The following is a 26,463-nucleotide window of genomic DNA, read 5'->3' as shown; positions in this document are numbered from 1 at the left end:
GTGTGTGTGTGTGTGAGTTAGTTTGTGTGTGTGTGAGTGTGTGTGTGTGAGTTAGTTTGTGTGTGAGTGGGTGGTGTGTTAGTTGTGTTGTGTGATGTGTGTTGTGAGTTAGTTTTGGGAGTGTGTGTGCATTATTTTGTGTGTGAGGTGTGGTGTTAGTGTGTGAGTTATTGTGGGCTGAGTGGTGTGGAGTTAGTTGTGTGGTTAGTGTGGATGATGGATGGTCTTATCATCATCGGACCTCACCAGCCATATTCAGTGATTCAGTGGCATACTGACACACACACGTACACACACACACACAAGCAGTCACACACACACACACACACACGCACACGCACAGCACACAGGCGATACTGAGGTGATAAAACGAGCTGTGAACAAGCGAGGTGAGGATTTCATGACAACAATTATGAGTTCTCTGCCGCAGTTTGCAACTCAACTAACCTTTAACACACTCACACACTCCCACACGCTGCACAGTAGGATATTCTTGAAAGAACAAAGTGATTTAAAAAGGAAACCCCCAGGAAACAAAGGAAAACAGTTATTTCAGCCACGTTTTGTGAAAACCAGTAAATTCTAGATGATTAGGTATCTGGGCTCGTAACTCTTAAGGCTGTGGGTTGCTGCTCTTGTACTCTAAAGCAAGGTACCTAATCTGAATTGCTTCAATTGAAATATCCAGCTTTACAAAGCAAACGTACAGTAAAAGAAGGTAAATCTGGATATAAGACCTTCCGCAAAATGGCTGAACGTGCAAGAAGGAGTATGCAGTCATCACCCGCAGTCATTACATTGTAATCTTGATTGTGTACTTCTGGGGAAATACTTTTTTCTTTTTTGGATGCTAAGGAAGAGGAGTCTTCAGCTGACGCTGACGAGAACTATACCAAACTGCAGCAGGACTGTCAGAACTGCGAGCGAATTCTGAGGACCACTTTATGAAGAGGTTCCTCTTACGGATGCTACATTGATTAACGTGTGGGCGGTATCAGTGTCGGAATCAGCTGGCAGTTCGCTTTTAAGCACTAATTCTCTAACTGAGCAGCGCTAACGCAGCCTGACAGAAGGAAATTAAGTTGGCACATGAGTCTTGTCACGATTCTGAGGCCCTAATCCATTTTAATTTACAGGAAGACACACGCTCGCATGCACACACACAGGCACGTGCACACACACAACATGTTGGTCCCCAAGAATTCTCAAAGGTCCTGACAGAGATCTATGCAGAGGCGGCATCTTAAACTGCAGTCCTGGAGGTTTTCAGGGTTTCAGCACCTAAGCACTTAATTTGAGTCACTGATTGGCTGAAGGGTGAACACGCCTGACTTCCACAGCCTAAATTGGCTCTTGAGTGAACGGAAACCCACAAACCGGAGGGGCCACACCGCTTGAATTTAAGAATCCAGTCGCAGAGAAAATTACTGCTTTCGGTTTCAATAAAAAATGACCGTGATTCTCTGTGTTAACACTGTGTATTCGCGCACGCGTGTTAACGCATTCATTTCCTCACACGGCTTGCAGGGTTTTGTATTATGCCACAGATAACCAGGCAGCGGACGTGAAATACTGTGGCAAGTGAGTGCCCCCCCTCCTGCCCTCTCTCCGGCGTTCGCTCCCGAAGACTCCCGGTCTCCGCTTTTAAAAACCCCAGGCTCACTGTTGAAAACAATCAGAGGCAATCAGCGCAATTAAACAATTGATAATTATCGGCGCTGATTACCTCCACCTGACAGTCGTGACGAAGGATCCGAGAGCCGCTCCTCTCACTCTCTCTCTCTCTCCCTGCAGCCGACGCTCAGACCACGCCCACCCCACCACAAATACGTTCTGCGTTTTTTGCCAGCCGCGATGACATCACACAGAGGTCTTGTCCGAAGGCGCGCGCCGGCAGCCTCGGGGCCGACGCCCCCCAGAGGACGAGCGGAACGTTACGCTCAGGAGCGCCGCGAGCGCGCGCCCGGCGGCCGTGTCTCACGGGCGCGTCGGAAGACGTGGTTTCCACGGCGACCGCGTTACAAAGGGCGCTGTGTACGCATGGCCACGGCGTGCACACAGTAAACCAATGCCTTAGGAGTCACGCCCGAGTCATTTAAATGTTATAATATTAATATTACACATACATATATATATATATATATATATAAAGATCTGTGTTAAGGTACTGGAGACAGAGTCAACCTGAGGAACAGGCCGCAGGAATCTACGGAAGGGTCGAAGCGGGCGTGTCAGGGATTGGGGATTGCACGCTTGGAGGTGATTCTCACGTTGGTCATTCCGCGACCTTCCAAGAGAAGACCGAGGAGCCAGCGAGACTGAATATGCTCTTCAGAGTGAAAAAAAAAACCTAACATTCGCCCGAGGTGTCGTTCGTATTCTATGAAAGAAATAAACATCAAAGAATGAAGCATCAAAGACGTTTGTGAAAGAACGAAAAGGATTCTGCTCCTCTTTTTCTCTTGACCTTTTCTCATCTGTTTTTTTTCCTGCCGGCGGTGGAATTCTGAGTCCGGTCGCTCGGCTGTTCGCTGAACTCTGAGCGTTTTTGTCAGCGGGTGCCATTTCTATGACAGAATGTTTATCTTTTTTTTTTTTTTTTTTTAACGCTCAATTTGGAACTCTCACTGGTGGGCTAGTGCCGTGACTGGGGCCTGCTCTCTCGGTTTGGGAAAGCCCAGGCGGGCACGCCGTCCCGTCCGAAGCTCCAGCAACGCAGGCGCCCGCTTATTTCCCGTCCAGCAGAGCACCTGCACAGCTGCGCAGTCGCCGCATCAGGTGGGCAGAAAAACGTACGCCTTTAAGGTCACATGGGGGTGCGGGTGTGACGTGATTGGCTGTTCTGCTCCTGGAGTCGGCCAGCCATCCTGTGCATCCATGAAGCCACACACTTACACACGCACACACACACACACACAAACACACACACATACATATACAATCTTAATGCTCGACTGTCTAAATAAGCAAGAAAGACTGTCCATGGACTTCGGTGGTTACGCTCCAACAGATCCAGCCCTGCTCATTACTCACCCCTGACTGGAAGCTCAGGCTGGCAGTAACACGTTCTGGATCAGCCACGGTAAAGCATTCAAATCTTTACAACGGCTAGACCAGACTCTCCACAGCCAGCCGAGCAGAGCGCAAGCACCCAACTGACCACTGGGGGTGCTCTTGCACAACGATGACCTAACGGGCAAATATTATGTCTTTGGACTGCGGGAGGAAATAGGAGTACGTGGACAAAGCCCCAGGCAGACACGGGGAGAACACGCAAACTCCACACAGAAAGGCCCTGGGACAGGATGTGAACTCGGTACCATCTCACTAGCCACTGCACCGTACCACCCTTATATTTATCATGCCCACATATTTAAAATATATTGCTGCATATTCCATCCACGTAGGGGCTCTAGTGAGAGCTATACCTTTTGTCTTAGCTGGATGTATCCTCCAACAGTCCAGAATGCACCACTCTGTGAAGTGCATACATTTACTTAGCTTGGTAACTAGTATAGAATGGATAATGGGCTGAACCACTGCCACCAGCTAGTGTAATTTTATTATAATTTCCCTGAACAATAACACAATAAATCAGCAATAAGGCTAACACGACTAGCTGTGTACAGCAGTTGCATTATTTCAGGACAGGTATAGAGACAGGCATAACCTTGCTAATGGGATGACGCAAGCTGGAATGTCTTAAACCTAAAATAAAAGGAGTATCGAATAAAACCGCATAAATTGTTCTTTTAAATAATTTGACAGTTATGGTATTGCACTGATTTTTATTTGGTCGATAATTAGATAGCAACATGTTGTGAACATATTAGTTATTATTACCAAGCTTGCTGAAGCGTATAACCACTGCGGTACTGACAATGCCCTGCTAATTAGCTGATGCATACGTGTGTCGACATTTCTAATTAAAACATTTCACGGTTGGCCAGGCAACCACTTAGCAACAATGGCCACCTGCATGACAAGTCTTCCATCAATTCTAACAAATGGCAAGTGTAAAAAGGAGAAGTGGATCATTTATATAATGCGTGGTAAAGAAACAAACAAGTTCAGAACACCGTCTGATTTCGGTCTTTCCACCATTTTTTTTTTAGTGCGCACCAAGAAGAAAAAACAAGATGGCAACAGGCAACGAGGGTAATGGAAGAAGTAGCGAGGGATGAGGGGAATGTCAGGAGAGACGGATGGGAGGAGGGCAAGGAAAGAGGGATGAGAGGTGACACAATGTGGCGTGACACCTTCCTGAAAAACTGCAGCGCTGACTGGTACCAAAGAACCAGAGGAGGAGGAGGTGGAGGAGGAAACACCTTCAGGGTGTTGATTACAGGAAAAGAAAAGTGTACCAAAAACAAAACAGGCAGACATACGCACTGTAACCACTGTGTTTTAACTGTGCCAGAAGAGAACAGCAGAGAGTACCTCACCGCAGTTTAACTAACTGGACAGACAGGTGGGTCGAGGGTGGGGGGGCATTCCAGCACTGACTGGAGTCTGCCGCTTCTCCCTGCACAGCTTCTCACGGACGAGAAGGTTCCGGAACCCTCCCGACAAGCCTCACGCACAGATGCAGGTGCGGTCTCCATGGATACCCCTGAGCTCCTGTTTGAGACTCTGCTCTGTTGCCGACGTGCCTGTGCCTGTGTGTGTTTGTGTGTGTGTGTCAGCTGTAATCACACAAGCACCATGGACTTCTCGGACCGTGAAGAAAAGCGAAGCGGCCCCGCTGTCCATTTCCAAGGCTGTTAAAAGACTTCCACTGCGGGGAGACGGTCCAGCGCACTGGATGGGTAACCAGGGACAGCGAGAGTCCTGCAGTTTGGGGGAGGTAGTAACCAAGACAACAGACGGTTCTTTCTAGAAAGAAAAAAAACCTGAATGTCTGGAAAGTAACACAATGACACAAAAAGATTTTGTGCCCCCCCCTCCCCCCGCATAAAAAGTTGCTCCCACTTCCTCAATCCACACAAACTATGAGCAAAAAGTAGTTTTAAGTTCAATGGATGTATGTTTTTTTTTATGATGACTCTCTTTTTGAGTGTGGTGATTTTCTGATCTTTTTCTGAACGTTAAAAAAAAAAAGTAATCAAAAAAATAAAAAATAAACAAGCTCCCGAGATGAACACATCCCGTGAATCACAGAAACAGAAAATGGCAAGTTTCATACTGCGCTTATTTAAAAAAAAATGGGCTTCATACGCACAAAGGAAACAGTGTTGCCATGACTATTACATGAGAAAAGATTGTGGTCACGTAAGGCCATCTGTGAGGCTGTTTGTGAGACCTCCCCCCCCCTCAAACCCCCCCCCCCCCGGTTCTGAGGCCACATGGAGCGTCTAGCAGGGACAAAATGGTGGAACTTTTGGCAAAACGGTGAACAGCCACAAGCCAGGGCTACGCTTATGTAGACACCATTGTCGGCAAGAACTAACAGCATCGGTGACCGGTTAATTTAAGATGTAGGGCAGGTGTTCCTGGGGGGCAAACCCACCCCCCCCACCCTACCCCACCCCAACCCACCCCCAAAAAAATGGACTGCTTTGATGGGAGACTTTCTGAAGAGATGTGTGGATGTTTTTCAGTATGATTGCTGTCAGTGAGAGAGCATCCCTGTCCATAAGGGGACAGGCTAAGCGCACATCTTCAGAGATCTTCTCTCAGTACGTCTACTATGACCCTGAACATTACGTTCGTGTTATGACATTATGTTTGTGTTAAAAATTGGTATCGTTACTTCAGTATTAACTTTTTGAATGCACACTAGAGGACCATATCTTTAGACTGCACCTTGGTTCCCACACACCCCCACCCTGTAGTACTGATTCAGGTTATGGTACTTTATTGGTTTCAGGTTATATTTATATGGTTTTATGATTCCCTTTGGGCTTGTTACAGTTATAGTCTGTAAACATTTGTACCATGGTTGTGAAATGTACGATTGTAAATGTGAATGAGTAATGAAATGTAAATTGTGTAGATGTAAATGTATAAATTGGCTTACTGTAAATGTAACTGTGTAACTAGTAGATGTATATTTGTAAATGTAAATAACTAAATGCAACTGTGTTGAAGCAAATTCATACATGTAACTGCCTAACTGTAAATAATTGTCCAGATGTGAATGTGTAAATGTAAATGACTTACTGTAAATCTAATATAGTAATTAAACTGATTGTATATATAAGTGTGTAGATGTAAATCTGTAAATGTAAACGACTGTAAATGCAGTCATGTGGCTTGTAAATGTGTAAATGTAAATGACGGTAAATGTAGTAATGTAGATGTAAAAAATGTTTTAATTCAAACTTTATTTAAGATTCTCGGTGACAGTTGAGGGCAGGAACCCTCTTTCTCAATGTGCCGAGATTACACGAGGTATAAGAAATGAAATGTGTAAATGTAAATGTCTTTAAATGACTGTAAATGTAGGAGTGTAGATGTGTAAATGTGTAAATGTAAATGACTGTAAATGTAGTGTAGATGTAAATCTATAAATATAAATGACTGTAAATGTAGTGTAGATGTAAATCTATGAATGTAAATGACTGTAAATGTAGTGTAGATGTAAATCTATAAATATAAATGACTGTAAATGTAGTGTAGATGTAAATCTATAAATGTAAATGACTGTAAATGTAGTGTAGACGTAAATCTATAAATGTAAATGACTGTAAATGTAGTGTAGATGTAAATCTATAAATGTAAATGACTGTAAATGTAGTGTAGATGTAAATGTGAAAGCAGAAGCTGTTTCTATGCCCTCATATGAGCTGTATCTCTCAGCGCTGGCGGCTCTGCCAAGTGCGCAGCATTAGCCAGAGCCTGAGTGAGTCACGCTCTGTAAATGCAGAGAAAACAAACACGCCCCCTCCTCCCCGCCACCCCCCCCCCCCCGAGCTGGTGGCGGGAGGCGTGTGGCCCATTGAGCACCGCGCAGAGGCCAGAGCCTCACGTTCCTACAGAGCCCAGCACCGACGCCTTTAAAGCAGGAGCACGGCGTGACACAACGCCCCCCACCCTCACACCGCACCCCCTCACCCTGCTCAGCCACCGCGGAGTCCTGCCCCCCCTCCCCACCCAATCCACCCACCCCACCCTCCACGTCCCAGAGCAGCACAGACCCGTCCGCGCGCGGCGACCCCGGAGTGACCTCGGATAAAAGGGTCTGCCGAAAATGCGGCGGACGCGGCAGGCCCCATCGATCGCCCCCGCCGGACAGACACGGCGCATCATCGACCCGAGGAGAGATGCATCCGGTGGGGCTAATTGCTCCTAGTGCGGCTATCGAGCTCCACTCTTAGCAGCGCTAACGATAATTGTGGTTTGGAGCGGGGGGGGGGATGGGGGAGAAGCGTCGGCGTCTGTCAGCGGTTGCTACCGAGTGTTGCTACGCCACACCTGACGCAACCCGCGCCCCCCCCCCCCTCCCCCCCCATCTGCTCCCAGCTATCGATGTGTGCTAACTGGCAAAATAATTTAATTGGTATGCATTAGCTCCTAAATTTTTTCAGCATAGGAGTGCAGACTCTGAGGTATTGCAGGGAACACTCGTTTATGACTTTTGTAACTGGGGGTTAATGCACAAGCCGGCGGGGCTAACCAGTGTATTAGCAGAATCAGCCTGTGGACGCTGGTTAGTTTCCGTAAACACGCATTGGAAACAGCATGTGAAATACAATCCATCTTCCTTGTTCCGTCACAGGCATTATGCCATGTATTTCATTGCTTCTCTCGCTCTCCACCTCAGGTAATATGCGGTGAGTGTTCTGGCTCAAAATGGCTGCCGTGCATCACCCAGGTGGGTGCTATACATTGGTGGTGGGTGAGGTAAGATCCCACTCATCACTGTAAAGCACTTTGAGTGTTTGGAAAAGTGCTATATAAATGCAATGATCCATTAGTTCATTCATTCATTTGATGCATATATACGAAAGGAACACTGTGTGCACTTGTCCCGACCAGCGTCCTTGGCTATTTACCCAGTAATATGGCACCTGATCCTACAGGGCCGGTCCTATCCCAGCTACGGCCTTTATCTCTCTGCACCGAAGCGATTCTAAAAGGACAAACACACAAGTGTAAGGGTCCCGCTTCTAACACCTCCATTTTAGCACTCCGCAAGAACAACTGTAAGATATTTTAAAAATGGCTGGCTATAAAATACTGACTCCGCCCCCCTGGCCAGCTCCGCCCCCCTGGCCAGCTCCCCCCCCCCCTCCAGACAGAAAGCAGAACCTGTAAGTAGAAGCTCAGCTGTACAGCAGTACTGATGCAGCTTGAAATTTGTTGGTAACCCTTTAAGATTAGAATGTTCGTTAACATTCTAATGCTGATGTAACAATCACTACTGGTAGTAGAAAGCACTGGGGTTCTAGAACACTGACTTTCCCTAGAAGCCTGCTCTTCACAGGTTGAAATCTCGCCTCTGTCCATCCACTCGTCTGAACTGTGCAGGTCTTGACGTGTTTACCACGGGCTCTTGGGAAACACTCACCAAACCTGTCCGTCGCTGTCTTTCTGTCTGTCTGTCTGTCTGTCTGTGTCGTGCATGAGCGATGGACAGAGTCCCGTGCATGGGGTGGTGAGGTGTGGATATCTCCCCTTCAGCCTGTCTCTGAGCCCTTCTCTCAGTCAAATGTGGTCATTCTCTAAGCCTCTCTGACATGGTGAACATCTAATCCCCTACACACCACACCCATCAGTGATTCACCTCTCATCCCACAGGGGGGAAGTGAAATTACTGAGCGATCTCATGCTGAGTTGTCCTGTATGTGTGTGTGTGTGCGTGTGCGCGCGCGTGTGTATATGCATGTGTGAATGTGTGTAAAGTGTGTGTATGTATTCCTGCGTGTGTGTGTGTGAATGTGTGAATGCTGGTTCTACACTCAACCCCCCCCCCCCCCCACCCCCTTACACACATACACAGTATTTATCTGCACACTCTCTTAGGGTGTGATCCTTATGTGCCCAGGATAAGACGGGACTTTTGTGTCTTTACAGAACGGGGGACATCCTGAACCCCGACAAGCTGGCAGAAGATAGGAAAGGGAGAAGCTGCTTAGCCTTCACAGTATATTTACGGCTCTGCCAAATTAAAATACCCTGCGGCTAACTGGGGAACGTTCTCATCACGATGGAGACTCACAACCAAATGGGAATGTCTTCGGAATGCTTGCCAACATTCCCGAAACGCTCCCCATCGTTCCTGAAACCTTCCTTACAGCCTGGAAATACACAAAAAAAAACTACAAATGCGCAGTGGTCCAGCCATATACACGGGAGTACTGTTCGCAGAAAGTCGTAGTGGCCGTAATAACATTAATACATCCCAATGGGGAGCCGAACTGTCATTTGAAAAATTAAACGCCTGATAATCAGGTCTGGAAGGATGCTCTGCATTAGCCTCTGAAATACTCAGTGATGAAATCCCAGTTACTGGAACCAAAAAAACTACATAAAACAAAAACAGCAGGATGTTGGAAAAGCTGTCAGCCCAAAAATATCCCAAACAATGGCGGGTAACAATGGCTGTTCCTCTTCCCCCTGACTCCTCTGGCCTGACCTTAGCTGCTCTCTCCGGGAGGGTATTGTCTGGGCCAGGATTTGAAGGGTTCAGTCAGGAAGTGCACACACCCACACCGAGAGTGAACTGACACAGAGAGCTATCCCAGAGCACAGTCTACTGACACAGAGATCTATCACAGAGCACAGTCTACTAACACACAGATCTATCCCAGAGCACAGTCCACTGACACAGAGAGCTATCCCAGAGCACAGTCCACTGACACAGAGAGCTATCCCAGAGCACAGTCTACTGACACAGAGAGCTATCCCAGAGCACAGTCTACTGACACAGAGAGCTATCCCAGAGCACGGTCCACTGACACACAGAAAGCTATCCCAGAGCACAGTCTACTCACACAGAGATCTATACCAGAGCACAGTCTACTGACATAGACAGTTACCCCAGAGCACAATCCACTGACACTGAAAGCTATCCCAGAGCACAGTCTACTGACACAGAGATCAATCCCAGACAGAGTCTACTGAGACAGAGAGTTATCCTAATGCAGTCTGTACTGATACAGAATTATTCTCATGCAGTCTGTACTAATACAGAGAGGTTTCACAATGCAGTCTGTACTGATACAGAACTATCCTAATGCAGTCTATACTGACATGCAGAGAAACATTTGGAACTGAGCCAGAAAGACTGCACAAAACCCTGCTGCTCCTGTCCATTCATAAGAGTTCTAGAACAGACCCCGGGAACCCCCAGCCATAAGCACCTGTGAGGTCATAAGAGCCCGTGAGGTCATAAGAGAGTATGAGGGAATACGAGCCCATGAGGTCATAAAAGCCCATGAGGTCATAAGAGCCCATAAGGTCATAAACCATGAGGCTAAGCCATGAGGTCATAAGAGCCCATGAGGTAATAAAAGCCCATGAGGTCATAAGAGCCCATGAGGTCATGAGAGCGCGTAAGGTCATAAATGCCCATGAGGTCATAAGAGAGCGTGAGGTCATAAGAGCCCATGAGGTCATGAGAGTGCGTGAGGTCATAAGAGTGTGTGAGGGCTGCTGCTCAGGGACAGTTCACGCTTCTCAGCTCAGGGCCACGCCCGCCATTGTTCCTCCGCCGAACTCGTCTTCCTCCAGGTGACCGACGCCCCGGCGGGGAAGCGGACGGGGCGCTGAGAGGTCCCGCGGGACGGCGGAGTCACGCGACGCGCCGTCTTCCCGCTCTCCTCCGCCCGCTCCCCCCCCTCCTCTCCTCTCCTCCTCTTGCTCTCCTTCTCCCTCACTTTTTCCAGGGAGGAGCCGTGGAGAGCTTAAGCAGCTGGCGGGACAGAGTTTGGGAGGAGGGGCGCGCGGGGACGGGCCTTTTTTTTGCGGTCCCAGAGAACTGACTCAGTTTTCCGGGAGAGCGAGGCGTCGGTCTGGCGCGTGGCGGCGTTCCCCCGCCCCCCAGGACAGGAAGTGACCTCGCCCCGACGTGCAGCTGCGCCACGGAGAACGCTACCTCTCCCGGCGTGTCCTGTCAGGACAGGAAGACTCCGCCCAGCAAAGGAACACCAGCCCGGGCCGAAATTCTCTGAATGGAACGAAGACGACCCCCCGCAGGGCTCAAGCGGAGGCCGGGCACCGGGCCAAGGGTTCCAAAAAACGTTTAAAATCAAGATCCTCTAAAGAAAAAAACGTCTGAACCTCATCTTCAGCACTGCTGCTTCGCTGCTGCCGTCTGTATCCAATCTCAATAGCCCTCATTACAGGCTGCAAACGCACTGGCCATTTAACACGCTGCCCGTCATACACAAATCAACATCAGACAGGGTTTTGCACCACATGCTACACGCTGCAATGGCCATAAAATATTACCAATGACGTGCAAAACCGCCACCTTTTTCCACCTGAAAGTCTAAAGGGCATAATTTATGAAACATGAATATATGAACAAAATACTGATAAAATATATATATATATTTTTTTCCTCCTTCAGAGCCCTTTGGTAATCTCGCCCCCCCCGGGGATACCCAGTTTAGTCCGCCCTGCACCAAATAATCTCTAACTGGCCCATCTGGATATTTTCACATTTGAATCAGTCCCTCCATAAAGGCCATGGAGACCGGTTACTGCAGAGGGGCTCCGGCTGTGGAGGTCTCCATCCCGGACTGAGCTCACCAGCACCAGGCAGGCCAGGGTGGGCCTCCCTCCCCTCCCTCCCCTCCCTCCCCTCCCGTCCCATCCCTCCCTCCCTCCACCACAGGGACGAGGAGAAGGAGGCACAGACCGAGAGCAGGCCGAGGGCCGGAGGAGAGACACCAGAAAGCAGACCCGGCGTAATCTACTTCCTGCACTGACAGGAAGTTGTCACAGCACTCTAACTGCAGCAGTCTTGTGGCTGCTGGCGAATGCTCTGAGAGTGACAAATACCCCACACACACACATTCACACACGCATGACCACACACACACACACACACAAGCACACACATGCACACACACAAACACACACACACACACATGCACACACATGCACACGCACACACACACGCACACACACAGACAGACACACACACACACGTACACACACACACGTGCATGCACGCACACACACGCACACACACACATAGACACTCACACACACACACACACACACAGACATACACACACGCACACACACACAGACACACACACACACACACACGCACACACACAGACATACACACACACACACGCACACACACACACAGACATACACACACACACACACACGCGCGCGCGCACACAGCAGTAGGTACACAGATAGTAAGCAGTGCTTTGCATGTGCTATTCTCTCTAAAATGAATATTTCCAGGAATTACCCTCCCTTGTCTTTCCAGGAATTTGGCTCCCTTATCTGATTGGCTCGTTGTCTGCCTTTACCTTCAGTCCTGGGTGTGAAAAGGCCGTGTCTCCCAGAATGCACCTGGGGTCTCTCTGCAGGCAGGTCCCTCGCAGACAGCTGGCCCGTACGGTGACGTGACACCTGTCAGTCAGACACAGCTGGCTCCTCCTGTGATGTCACACCTGTGGGTGTAAAAATAAAGACGCTTTACATCCCTGATGAGCGGGAGAAAAAAACACTGCCCCGTCCATGGCAATCTCCCGTCCTCACCCAAGACTCCCACGCCTGAAGACTAAGACAGCTCCCTCACAGTCTCTCGTGGTTGTCCCCCAAAAACGAGGGCCAGAAACCGGCCCCCGCTACCGACGCGGCGTATCTGCAGCGCGCATAAACAAACGTGACAAAAAAAACCCAAAAAAAACCCCCACAGCCGAGAGTTGTGGAAAAAGAGCAGGCCTCTTTATTTTAACCGACAGAAAGGGGCGTGGCTCCAGACAGCCGGTCGCCGTGGCACCGGAGGAGTTAACCGTTCGAACGATATAAATATTTAACGGCTTTCTGCGGCGGCAGACGCTACGCAAACCCAGCGTACGCTCGAGATACGCGAGCGGGAAAATCCAGAGGCTCTGTCTCATATTGCGTGATCGATGGTTTCGGAGGGGGGGGGGAAGAGTTCTATTTAAGATCCTCATCCTGTTCGGCTCCTCTCGGTAAAACGGCCATTTTACAAATGACTGATTAACCTCCCTGTGACACTCCTGCGAGCGGAGCCTGAACAATAACAACCGCAGGGTCCGCTGCCAGAGCCTGCCTTTTCCATCCTGCGGCTTTTTCCACATTATTCCCCTGCTTTTCCCGCACCCTCGCTCCCCCCACCCCCACCCCCCCACAAAGAGCACGACAGGACCGAGGCTATTTCTATCGCTTCGTAGCGCAGCCTATACCCGGGACCAAACCCCCTCAGGCCCTCTACGTTACATACAGCAAGCCACCCTGTGTGTGGGAGTGTGTGTGAGCTAACATGCATGAATTTCTCACGACTTCAGCAACCAAAGCACGTCTTTCCATATTTTGAAGACCAAATAACGATAGCCTCCTTGATTTGCCATATTGTTCGGTAAAAATGGAAAGCTGTTCTGATAACACTTAACAGCACATACCATAGATATAAATAATTTTAAAAAAACATACCATAGAGAAACGAAAATACCGAGGGGTGTGTTGTGTAACATATAGAAAAATATTGTAAAATACACCAGTTTATTTGCTGCTTTGGTCTCAGTAGGATGAGTCCTAATGCAACCAACAGAATGCACCATTAAGCAAAAACGACAATAGACAGGTACGTACTGGTAAACAAATTTGTCTGTAAGCAACAGTTGCTGCACGTTATATCATTTAGTGTTTCCAAATGTTAGCATGGCAGCACTAGTTTTAAGCATAAACGGTATTGGAGCATCAAGAAGGAAACTTGCATGGCACCAAAAATCAGAATAAGTCCATTAGCCTGGCTTCTAAACCTTTTCCTAATGAACTTATCCTGATTTTCAGTAGTGCGAGTTTTCTTCTTGATGCACCAAAACACATTTGTCTGCCTCCATATATCTAAATGTATCACAATACATTACAGTGTAATTTTACAATATATGGTTACAAGATTTTCATTAGTTGAGGGTAGGCAGTGTGGACAGCTGAATTTGGATCTATTGTAAACAACACTCAAAATCGTTCATCAGAAACATAGCTTCACAAACATTAGCATGAAAAGCCAAATGTTTGGGGAAAAACGGATCCAAAAGTTCATTTACGATGAAAAGACTCTTCAGACATCCGAAACCAGAGAAAAGTTAGATGAACGGTGGAGTTTTAATGACTTTGGCTTCGTTAGACAGAGGTAATGAATCTCTGAGCTACCCGAACGCCCACGCCGTCGTTTCTGACGTGCAAAGAGAAGCAATTAGTCTACGTTTCGTTCCCTGGAGTAGAGGCACTGGGCACACAACAAGAGCGGGAGTGAGGGTTGGGTTGCAGGGACCGCCCCAAACCTGCCGAGAGGAAACCCACACGGCCAGCAACTCCCGAATCCCGGAGGAACCCCCAAAAATGTCCCCCATTCGGCCCGCCAGGCGTCTGACCCCGCGACGGCACCACAGCACCGAGAAGCCGCACAGCTTAAGGAGCGCAAGTCATCAATTCCAGCGCCCCAATTAGGAACCCTGCTCCAGTGTTCCTCTCTCCCTCCCTACAGTTGACTATAAAGAGGTCTCGGGTTGGGTGGACTGGGAGATTGTGGAACTTTCAGATCTCCATAGCAACGCTACAGACTACTCAGACCACACCCTGTGAACGCGCTTCCAGAAGATGCGGCGGCCAACTTGGAATTGTTCGGCTCCAGGGGCAGGGAAGACGGAACATCTGCTGTCAAGCTGAGCAGCAAGGCCACCGGGGGGGATTCCCACAATGCACTGCTGGGCCGTCACTGTCACAGCTCCCAGTGACCCGGGCTGGCGACCTTACGCCACTCAGTGTTAAATTAACGCGGGCGGAGCGTACGTCATCCCCAGGGGTCTCAGAGCAAGCTCTGCTGGGGCAGAACGGACCCCGAAAACGGAGAGGCCGTTTCCCCCTGTCAGAAGGGAAACAGCTGGGGGCCAGCGGCGCCGAGCTATCCCAGATGCAGTCAGCGAGTCCCAGAGGAGGGCAATTAAAATGAACTGTCAATGAGCGTCCAGTGATCCATCGCCCGTCGCCGTAAACGATGTCAAGTGAGAAGCGCAGAAGAAGAAGAGGCAGATGGCTCCCGCGTGGGCAGCTGGGGTCCGGTCCCTGTCATCACATGCTCGTAAACCAGCATTTTCAGGGGGCCAAAAAGAGAGGGCTGTGATTCGTCAAGAGGACAGCAAGATTTCATGACACCCCATAAAAATGGGTGGAGCTACAACAAGCTGTCAGTCACTGACTCTGTTTGACCAGATCTAAAAAAGGTTTCGCGCTCCAAAGTAAATAGAGTGAATGGTTCACACCAATCAGTCCGGACACTCGGACATGTCTTTGCCGCTATGAATCCACAACCTGACCCCGCCCCTCCTTCAGTCTGGCTCCTCCCAAAGTTCCTTCCTATGTTCCACCCGCAGAGTTTTTCCTTGCCATTGTTGGCCCTGGCTTGCTCTGTGGTAGTTTAGGCTGGGGTAAACTGTGAAGCATGCTGTGTCAATTTTCTTGCAAAATGTGCAATATAAATAAAGTTTGGATTTGATTTGAAAATATGACTGATAACATATGGTGCAGCCCCCATGCCCAGTCCACCCTCTGACTTGTTCACCACACCCTGTTCACCATCACTATCTCAGATTACCCTCCATCTGAGATGGCCAGCTCTCTGAGATACCCCACTATGTGAGATTACCCACTATCTGAGTGGGTAATACCTGTTGTGTGAGATGACCTGCTATGTGAGATTACTCGCTGAGTTAGATTACCTGCTATGTGAGATTACCCACTGTGAGATTAACCGCTATGTGAGATTACCCACTATCTGAGATTACCCGCTATGTGAGATTACCCACTGTGAGATTAACCGCTATGTGAGATTACCCACTATCTGAGATTACCCGCTATGTGAGATTACCCACTGTGAGATTAACTGCTACGTGAGATTACCCACTATCTGAGATTACCCGATATATGAGATTACCCGCCATGTGAGATTACCCGCTATGTAAGATAACCCGCCATCTGAGAGTATCGTGCTCAGGGCTGAGCCAGAGCAGCCCCCAGTCACATTGCCCACACGTCCAATCGCGCTGCGCGGACACCCGTCTCCGCTCCACCGCCACCCGCCTCCTGGCCTCGCCTGGCTCAGCCAAACACAGCCCCCTCACAAGCTGTGAACGCCGCTGTGCTGGAACTCAAGCTGTCCCCTACACTGCCTCTTTTACCGTCTCCCGCTCTTCTTCTTCTTCATTTTTTCAATGTCGGATCGACTCCGATAAGAGTCAATTTCACTCCGACAGAGTACATTTGCACTCATATGTACACATTGTTAAGCATTGGTTAAACATTATTAAACGTTATTAAGCGTTTGTTAACGTTTGTTATTAAGCAAGTCTGCCCCGGGGGGGGGGGGGTTGACAGAGCCCAGCAGTTTTCCTCACCTGACAGACCATAGATCGAACCCGAAACTGATAAAATATTCAAAAAATGAAACATAAAAGTTCTTTGAAATTACCGGAAGGCAAAAAAAAAAGAGAAAAAAAAAAGAAAAAATTCAATTCAATAAAATGAGTAAATAAGTAAACCAATCCGGCGGGGAGACGGCGTTGGGCCCTGCCCCCTCCACTCAGGCTCATCTCTTATTTACGATGTCCTCGTGCACGGTGGAAACCCAATCAGCTCTCAGGCCTCGGCCGCGCCCCTCCGGTGAGGCCTGCCACTCGATCCGCCGCCGCCACCGCCGCCACTCGCGCGGACAAAGGGAAGACGGATGAGGGGAAGGGTGGACGGAGAGGACAGATAATTACAGGCAATGCCGTGCTCCGGGAGGGATGAGGGCCCTCGCTCAGAGACACCAGCAGCACGCGGCCTCTCCGCTTTCACCGGCCCTCACAGGCGCTGCTCTCTCTGACACCCGCTTACAGACGCGCGCTCTCACACACACACACACACACGCACACATGCACACACACACATGCACACACACACACACGCACACACACACACACACACACACACACACATGCGCACACACACACATACATGCACACATGCACACACACACACACACACACACACATGCACACATACAGATACACACACACACGCACACATGCACACAGAAACACACACACACAGACGCACACACACACACCCACACACACACACACACGCACACAGATACACACACACACACATACACACAGATACACACACACAAACGCAGACACGTTCACACTCACAAACACACACACACACAGATACACACACACACACGCACACATGCACACAAACACACACATGCATACACACATGCACACGCAAGTACACACACATACGCACACACGACAAATGCAAACACACACATGCAGGTACCCCCCACACACACACATGCACACACATGCACGCAAAAACACACGCACACATACATACACACATGCATACACAGGCACTCACACATACACACATACAGACACAAGCGCACACACACAGAAACAAACATATCCAGTCATTCACACACACACACACACATGTTGCACACATGCTTAAGCACACAGATGCACGCTTGCACATATACATGCAAATCTATGCATACACACAGGCTGTCATATACACATACACTCACACATACACTCACACGTTTGCATACATACAAACACAGGCAAAGATGCGCACACACATACAAACACACACACACACACACTCATTCACACACTAAGACAGTCATACTCTCAAGTGGGCACACGTACGGCTGTTCGCATACATACCCGCTTATTTGCATACACACAAACGCATGCAAAGATGAACAATGAGCGCACACACACGCAGCCCCACACCTGCACACACGCAGCCCCACACCTGCACAGACACCAATGCAGCGATGCAGACAGGCACACGCTGGTCAAAGCTAGCCCAGAACAGCAGCCTGCGCTGGGTCAAACCTGGCCTGGAACAGCGGGGCATCCTGGGTCAAAGATAGCCTGGAACAGCGACGCACGCTGGGTCAAAGCGAGCCCGGAACAGCAGGGTTTGTTGGGTCAAAGCGAGCGCAGAACAGCGGGGCTTGTTGGGTCAAAGCGAGCACAGAACAGCAGGGCTTGTTGGGTCAAAGCGAGCCTGGAACAGCGGGGCTTGTTGGGTCAAAGCGAGCCTGGAACAGCGGGGCTTGTTGGGTCAAAGCGAGCCTGGAACAGCGGGGCTTGTTGGGTCAAAGCGAGCCTGGAACAGCGGGTTTGTGGTCAAAGCGAGCGGAACAGCGGGCTTGTTGGGTCAAAGCGAGCCTGGAACAGCGGGGCTTGTTGGGTCAAAGCGAGCGCAGAACAGCAGGGCATGCTGGGTCAAAGCGAGCACAGAACAGCAGGGCTTGTTGGGTCAAAGCGAGCGCAGAACAGCGCGCTCTTTCACTGTGTTCTGTCTAGTTTCCTCCATTACCTCAGTTCACTCTTCCGGGTTAAGGCTCGTGTGAAAGTCAGCCGGGGCTCACTGGGGCTAACGCCACGGAAACAAGACACACACCTGACACCCGACGCACAACAAACACAGACCCATTAGGTCCGTCCACTTCAGAGTACACGCCCCGTAGGTGCACTGCGACCCGTCTCCACAGTTACAGAGACAAAACAGTCCGGGTCAGTCACCCTCACGGAAATATGATGCAGTGTATTTTGTAAATTTTGAAATCATCATGAATTAATATATTAAAAGAATAATCATTTTGTATTTCAAAATACATCACTATACCTGGAGGCAGTAATGATTTGTACAATTCCCCATATACTGTTAAGTGTAATAAATATATTTGATAATGCGTTTTATTTCGATATATATTCCGCGCGTCCCACTCCTGTAACGGACGCCCGCGACCCCCTGAATAATGAAAGAGCCGGAAGCCCTGAGCCCAGAGCGGAGACGGAAGGGGAGCCGGTTCACTGGGAAGGGCGGCAGTGGAGCGGTAAGGATCACGCTTTCCTCCGAAGACAAAGGAACCCCCCCCCCTCCGCCCCCACCCGCCCCCACCCGTCCGCCACACAGCAGGGCTGCAGACAAAGGCCGCCTCGGCTTCTTAGCTTTCCGAGGGGGTCATTCGTCACCCAGAGCGGACGCGTCGGCTCGCGGGCCCCCAGCCAAAATCCTCACACACACACACACACACACGCCTCTCTTTCCCTTTTGTCCAGGCGAACGGCTCCCGCTCCGATTAGCGAGCCGCTAACCGAAGCCTCCGCTCTCTGCGGCTGCTCGCGCACAAAGGCGGAGAGCTCCGGCCCCTGATGGCCTCACTCAGGAGGATGGCTGCCGGGCGAAGGCTGCTCCCTCAGCCTGAACCACCTCTGCACCTCTGGATGAAAGGCGGCGGCTAAATTAATTCAGGGGGATATCGTAATAGCAATTAATTCTGAAGAGCCTGAGGCTCGAGGGGCTGTCTGGAGACAGTCTGGTACCTGTGTCAGGCGCCCCACCCCCCCCCCCCGGCCTTCCTCCTCCACAACGAGGTGGCACTTCGCTGGTCGTTGGCTGACCAGGGGAGGGAAGGTCTGAGGTGGCATGGCGGGTACTGCTCCAGTCGGTGGGGCTCTTCCAGCCTCCCCGCGCCAGCTGCCCAACGAAGCCAAGGACTGCACAGCTCAGCTGGGCTGCTGCAGGGTGCCCGCTTTCTGCCCCAAACCGAAAGGGCGTGCGGGCAGTGTAGTATAATGGGCAGAGAGCTGGTCTCGTAACCCAAAGGTCACAGGCTTGATCTCTGGGTTGCACACAGCCATTGTACCCTTGAGCAAGGTACGCTGCTTCAGTATATATCCAGCCGTATAAATGGACACAATATGGGAAACTGGCAAAAAAAAAGGATGCAAAAAGCCCCCAGCGTGTCCTGATCAAAGGACCTCCTATCACTCGTTTGAGGTCTCCATGGGACTGGAGCCAAACGCAGGAGGAGGGTTGCTACACAGCAGGGCCGCAGACAAAGGCCTCAGCTTATTAGCTTTCTCAGGCTCCTTCATCACCAAGGGAGCGTGTCGACACGCGGGCCCCCAGCCAAGATTCTCACCCACACATCTCTCTCCCTTTTGTCCAGGTGATCATTCTCTACTTCAATTAGCAACCGTTACCGAAACCTCTCCTCTCTCCGTCCCTGCACACACACAAAGCGGAGTCTGAGGGCAGTCTGAGAAGAGATGCATGCTGGGAAGAGGGGCAGAAGAGCGAATGCTCTGGCGAATGAGAGGCATCAATTGTAAAGCGCTTTGGATAAAAGCGCTATATAAATGCAGTCCATTTACCAGAAGAGCAGGAGCGATCGTAGCACTGAAACTCCTCCTGGGCCTGAACACCCTAAACCCAACCTAACCTCCCTTACACCAGTGAACACCCTAAACCCAACCTAACACCCTAAACCCAACCTAACCTCCCTTACAACAGTGAACACCCTAAACCCAACCTAACCTCCCTTACAACAGTCAACACCATAAACCCAATCTAACACCCTAAACCCAACAGTGAACCCAACCTGCTCCACTGCACACAGCAACCAGAACATCCAGACCCATTCATTTCCTGCAGTCCATAATTTTCCAAGAGTTAAGGCTCAGTTGGTCGGGGAATAATTTTCCAGTTTTCAGTTTTTCCCCTTGTGGAAAATCTGTGCAGATGGCACCATTCCAAAGTAAAGACAGATCGCCTATTATAGGGATGGAATTCTGGAACGATACCTCTGTTTTACATTAGAGCACTTAAATACAAACTGCAGCTAAGGGTCCACATTCATGGAAGAAATAGAGGAGCACAGACATCAACTTTAAAAAGACATTAAACTAATTTTATTTGCAGAACAAAATACGTCAATTCGGTTGCATTAATATTGCTTAGACAGTGACTGGAGAGCTGCTGGGTCTCTGTTTAGCTTTCAAAGTTTGGCTGTTAAAAATAAAAAATTCTAATTGGCAGGCTAATAAATGAAAGCAGGACATTTTCACTGAATTAGCCGCGTCAGTGGCATGTCATCATATCTCCCGTAACTTTATCACGGGGTTAATACTGATACGTGTGTCTAAAAATTACCAGCCGATACGCATGCGCCCCTGATATTATTGTGCCTCTGATTGACTGATTGACCACAGACCGGTCAGCCGGAGGAAAGTGACCAGGAAAGCCCCTTCAGCTCGAACCTCGGTCACCCTCATCACGTCCACACCATTATCTATCGTTATCACGCGGCTCGGCCCCGTTACCTGGCAACCCCCAGCTGTTATGACATCACAAAGGAGGCACTGGCTCTCCTCCTGGAGAGGCCATGTCAGACAGACTCCCCTGTTAACTGCACAGCCAAGAGACACATCTTGTTTGGCCTTAAAGAGTTTTGTAAAAAAAAAAAAAAAAAAAAAAAAAAGAGAGGACAGAGAGATTAGCCTCCAGTGAGTGATGACATGACCCGTCTCATCTGCACTAACCAAATAATAACCCAGATGACAGCTGCAATTTGCACGTTTCAGTGAACCCTCCTGAACCGAGCCGTGACAGGGAGAAAATTCAGTTCTGCAATGAGAGACTAGAGAGAAATACACACACACACACACACATTCACATAAATATACACACAAACTTACACTCACACACACACCCTCCACACTCTCATGGGGCACTGTGATGCAAAGACACCAGAGACATCAGGACTCCAGGACTAAAAATTAAAAACACAGTGATGACCAGCATTTTGCACCCAACAATGTTTTTGGACCCCATACTGTGAGTGGGCTCCTGGTCATGGGAGCTAACAAAGATATAAAAACGAGAACACACACACACGCAAATCCACACAGACACACAAAATCCCATGCATCTATACACGCAGGTGGGTACGTGGGTGAGTATGGTGGTGGGGATGTGGGTGGTAGCGAGGGGAGGGGGGTTATGGTGGTGGGGATGTGAGTGGGATGTGGGTGGGAGGGATGTGGTTGTGGGTGGGAGACGGTGGGATGTGGGTGGGGAGGTGAGTGGTATGGGTAGGGAGGGTGGGTATGTGGGTGGGGAGGGGGTGGGTAGTGGTGGAGGGGTGGGTATGGGGAGGGGAGGGGGTGGGTATGGTGGTGGGATGTGAGTGGGTATGTGGGTGGAGGGGGGTGGGTATGTGGGTGGGGAGGGGGTGGGTATGTGGGTGGGGAGGTGGTTGGGTATGTGGGTGGGGAGGGGGGTGGGTATGTGGGTGGGGAGGGGGTTGGGTATGGGTGGGGAGGGTGGGTATTGGTGGGGAGGGGTTGGGTATGTGGGAGGGGGGGTGGGTATGTGGGTGGGAGGGGGTTGGGTAGTGGGAGGGGGTGTGGTATGTGGGTGGGGAGGGGGTTGGTGTGGGATGTTGGGTGGGGAGGGGGTTGGGATGTGAGGAGGGTGGTAGTGGTGGAGGGTTGGTGGGAGGGGAGGTGGGGTATGTGGGTGGGGAGGGTTGGGTATGTGGGAGGGGAGTGGGTATGTGGGTGGGTATGCTGGTGGGGAGGGGGTTGGGTATGTGGGTGGAGATGTGGGGAGTATGAATTCAGCTCATTGAGCTGCCCACTGAAAGCAGCCATTCTCCCAGTTAGCTGCACACTCAATCATCGGCGGAAGCTTCTGGGCTCTCACCGGCCTCTTCCTCCTCTTTGTGTCACCACGTTATCGTGGACGTTAAAATTCAGCTGCCGTTCACACCGCAAACACATCAGACCCGGTGTTAGACCTCACCATGGCTAAATGTGCCCGGAATAATCCAAAAATCTATTTTACCAGCCACACTTTCCATCTGAACTTTTATTTTGTAACTCAGAATTCGGCTCAAACCGACTCTCAGCGTTTATGGAAATCGCACACTTACACTCAGGATGAACCAATCTGAATTAACTCTGGGAAAACCCCTACGGAAAAAAAAACCTGCCATATACAGCAATGAACTGAAATCAAATGTTTTATGAAAATACGGCAACAATTTCAGCACAACGTATTGCCTCTTTATGATACAGCAACGCCTTTTCAAAAAAATCAAGGCGGGGTTCTGCAAGAGGGTTCGGCACAGAAAGCCGGTCTGATCGGGCCCGGCGCTGAGACCAGGAAGAAAGGAGGCCGCTCTCGCCTGTGCGCCTGGGCTCGTTTCCCAGGGGACTGCAGGAGAGGAGCGGGGGGGATGGGGGATGGAGGGAGGGGCGAGGGGGGAGGGGAGGGAGGGAGGAGCGAGGGGGAGGGGAGGGGAGGGAGGAGGCTTCTGGTCCTGGTCACAGCTCTGGCCTTCACCTCGTACTGACAGGGGCAGCAGGACGGGCCGCAGCGTAGGCCTGAGTTCGGGTTCGAGCCGGGGCAGGGCGGGGTGTGTGTGGGGGGGCACTTCCTGGTCTATTACGAATGGTCACGGAATCGGCTGCTCTTCCAACCGAAGAGGCTCACGGCCTCTATTCCACAGACTCGCTGCTCGTTCTTATTCATCCTGCATTTTGACAGGAAGACCCAACCGAGATGGAAATCTCTTTTACAAGGAGGATCTGACACACGCCTGTGTGAGTGTGTGAGCGTGTGCGTGAGTGTGTGTGTGCGTGTGCATGTGTGTGTATGTGGTACTCTCCTCTCTCTAAGTCCCAGACAGGAGGCCTAAATCGAAGGGGAACTCTACATCAGCTTGTCACACCTCTTCTGTTTCATTTTTTTTCCTTTACCATGCTGCCAATTAGCACCCTTCGGCTGTGGGCTTTCCCCATTTCCTGGAGAAAGAAAACCACACAGCTGCAGCCGTTTGCTGAATGTGAATGTAAATCAGTTAGGGGGTGAGAGGGTCACCTATAGCACATGCACACTAGCACACACACACCATCCATCACACACTTACACACACACACATACACACACACACCATAGTCACATTCACATATAAGGAACAACATAAAGTTCAACTGTGTTTTTTATTATTATGAATTATTAAACTCATAGACACGTAGATTGAGTGAGATCGAGAGTAGAAGAGTAAATAAACAAAATAAATATTTTGCCAGAAAGCACTTCACACTATCTTCAGTCGATCCGTAATTAGCAGCTCCAAACATAGTAAAAAATACATACACACATCGTTACCCAAAAAGTAAACGCGTCTCCTCGCAAATCAGGCACTGAGGCGATTTTATGAACTCAAACAGCCAGTAAAAGAAGAGAGAACGGAAAGGAACCCAAAAGAAGAGAGAACGAAAAGGAACCCAAACAGACGGGGGGCCCTGCGTTTGCTGTAGCCAACGGCTCGCTGGTACACCATCGGAGATCCGGTCAATAACGAGCCGTTCACCTGCAGGAAAAAGGGCGGGAAAAGTCCGCCACAAGCGGCCTGCTGTTCAGCGCGCTGTGCTCCGCGGCGGCCAATCAGAAGGAGCGGTTTAAACATTAACCGCCGCCGGCGCACAGAAATGACTGCGGTTTCCTGGAGCGGTTGCCTCGGCGATAAGGGAGGCGGTTAAGCGTTTTATTGCTACCGCGCGCTCTCCGACGCTGCTGCCACGCCGATGGGAAAAGCCTTCTAGCCGTGCGGCGATTTGTTTTTTACGACTTTTCGCCAGAGTCGATATTCCCCACCACTAACCCATGGCGGCCATTAAAACTAATCATTTTACGACGGTCAAGAGGCTGCGGCTCCTGACGGCGAGCAGGCTAAGCTATTGGAAAGCAGGCCGGTTACGGCCGTTTTCACCAGACGCAACGAGCTACTCACGGCAGGTCTTGGGCCTTTCGTTGCTGAGCTGAGTTACTTCTCCTGACGTAAATGGTAAAATGGTAAATGGACTGCATTTATATAGCGCTTTTATCCAAAGCGCTTTACAATTGATGCCTCTCATTCGCCAGAGCAGTTAGGGGTTAGGTGTCTTGCTCAAGGACACTTCGACACGCCCAGGGCGGGGTTTGAACCGGCAGCCCTCCGACTGCCAGACAATCGGTCTCACCTCCTGAGCTATGACGTCAAACTGAAGGCCTCTCCCACAAGAACGGTCCGGTCCTCACTCCTATCGAAATTCCATCTTCACGACTTTCCAACGAATGGCGTCTTTGGGACCAACAGACAACTTTCTGGGGTGTTTCTCATTAATTTCTACAAAATTGAGCCACTTTGTAGATGGAAGTGCAATCTGGCAATCTGTACAGCCCCCCCCCCCCACGTCCCCAGACCAAGATAAGCGGGTCTGGATAACGGATGGCTGGATGAAGATGGAATTGAAGGAGGAAAAGTTTTTTTTTTTTTCGTCTTTTTTTTGTAAAGCGCAGGCAGTCACGAGCTTGCAGATGCTCTCGGGTGCGAATAGCAGTCGACAGGGCCATTTGGCGGAGGGCTTAATTGCACAAACCAGCAGGACAGCCGATCTGGCACAGCCATCCCTGGTGATGCTAACCAGTTACTGACAGCACGACCAGCACAAAAAAGTGTAACTTCATCCAACACATATTTTTCAAAAATACATATATAATCAAGCTGTGCCACAGATGATTGACTCGGGGGTTTGAAACCCACCACCTGTAGTACAGCACAAGCTGCCAGACTACTCTGCACCTTCAAGCATGAGCTAGACCTACAGAGAACTTTGTTTCTATACCACGCTCTATGGTACCATCAAGCTCATAAGGGAAGGAGTGCATCTGATGTGCATGGCAGAGGCAGGAAGTGTGTGTGCGTGTGTGCATGTGCATGTGTGTGTGTGTGCGTGTGTGTGTGAGCGTGTGTGTGTATTTGTCAGGCGCATATGCGGTGTGTGCTTGCATGCAGGAGGGCATAAAGAATCCGTCTTTCTCTCTCTGAAACTGACCGTGACGCTGCCAGGCAAACAGGGCAACGTGAGGGCAGAAAAGGAAGCGGGCTGTTCTGTAAATACTGGCAAAAGTGATGTAAGCCAAAGACGCATGATGCAATCACAGCACGAACGGTGAAACGCGCGGCGATAAGTCCGCTCCAACACGAGGTTACACCAGTCCCAGAGGAGCCAATGGGAACCGGCGGAACGCTGGACGCTTCGCTGCGTGAGGCTCTCTCACGATATGCGCGGCGTATCTGAAGAACGCGGTATTAGCCTATCTGCTGCAACCTGGAGAGGCAGCCAGGGCCGAATGCAGCCAAAGAAACTATTAATCACGATAAAGACAACCCAGCTAACACGAGACGTTCTCACAACGTTGCCTGGAACGTTTTGTCAAAGTTACAACATTGTGACTACAGCCGACGTTTGAGGACGGAACCGTCTCACTTCGTGAACAGGCAGAAGTCAGCGGACCGCCGAAACCGCTCGCCTGCAGACGATCAGCCGCAGACGGTCCTCGTCGGGACCGCTATCGGGAAAAACTCCCGTCCAAACGCCCCGACCCTTCCTA

The 26,463-nt window shown here is 50.1% G+C and overlaps 1 protein-coding gene across 2 annotated transcripts in view; it reads right to left on the bottom strand.

Annotated features, from left to right (window-relative positions):
* LOC135236894 (hippocalcin-like protein 1) overlaps nucleotides 1-26,463 on the bottom strand; it is a 50,437-nt gene that overhangs the window by 9,876 nt on the left and 14,098 nt on the right. For both annotated transcript variants that reach the window (XM_064303493.1, XM_064303484.1), the window contains exon 2: nucleotides 12,444-12,587. The gene's annotated coding sequence lies outside the window, so the exon portion shown is untranslated. The remainder of the gene's footprint in view (nucleotides 1-12,443; nucleotides 12,588-26,463) is intronic.

Source organism: Anguilla rostrata, chromosome 1 (assembly GCF_018555375.3).
Source record: "Anguilla rostrata isolate EN2019 chromosome 1, ASM1855537v3, whole genome shotgun sequence".
Taxonomy (NCBI): Eukaryota; Metazoa; Chordata; class Actinopteri; order Anguilliformes; family Anguillidae; genus Anguilla; species Anguilla rostrata.
The sequence above is the reverse complement of the archived record's forward strand: the minus strand, read 5'-3'. Positions and strand labels throughout refer to the sequence as shown.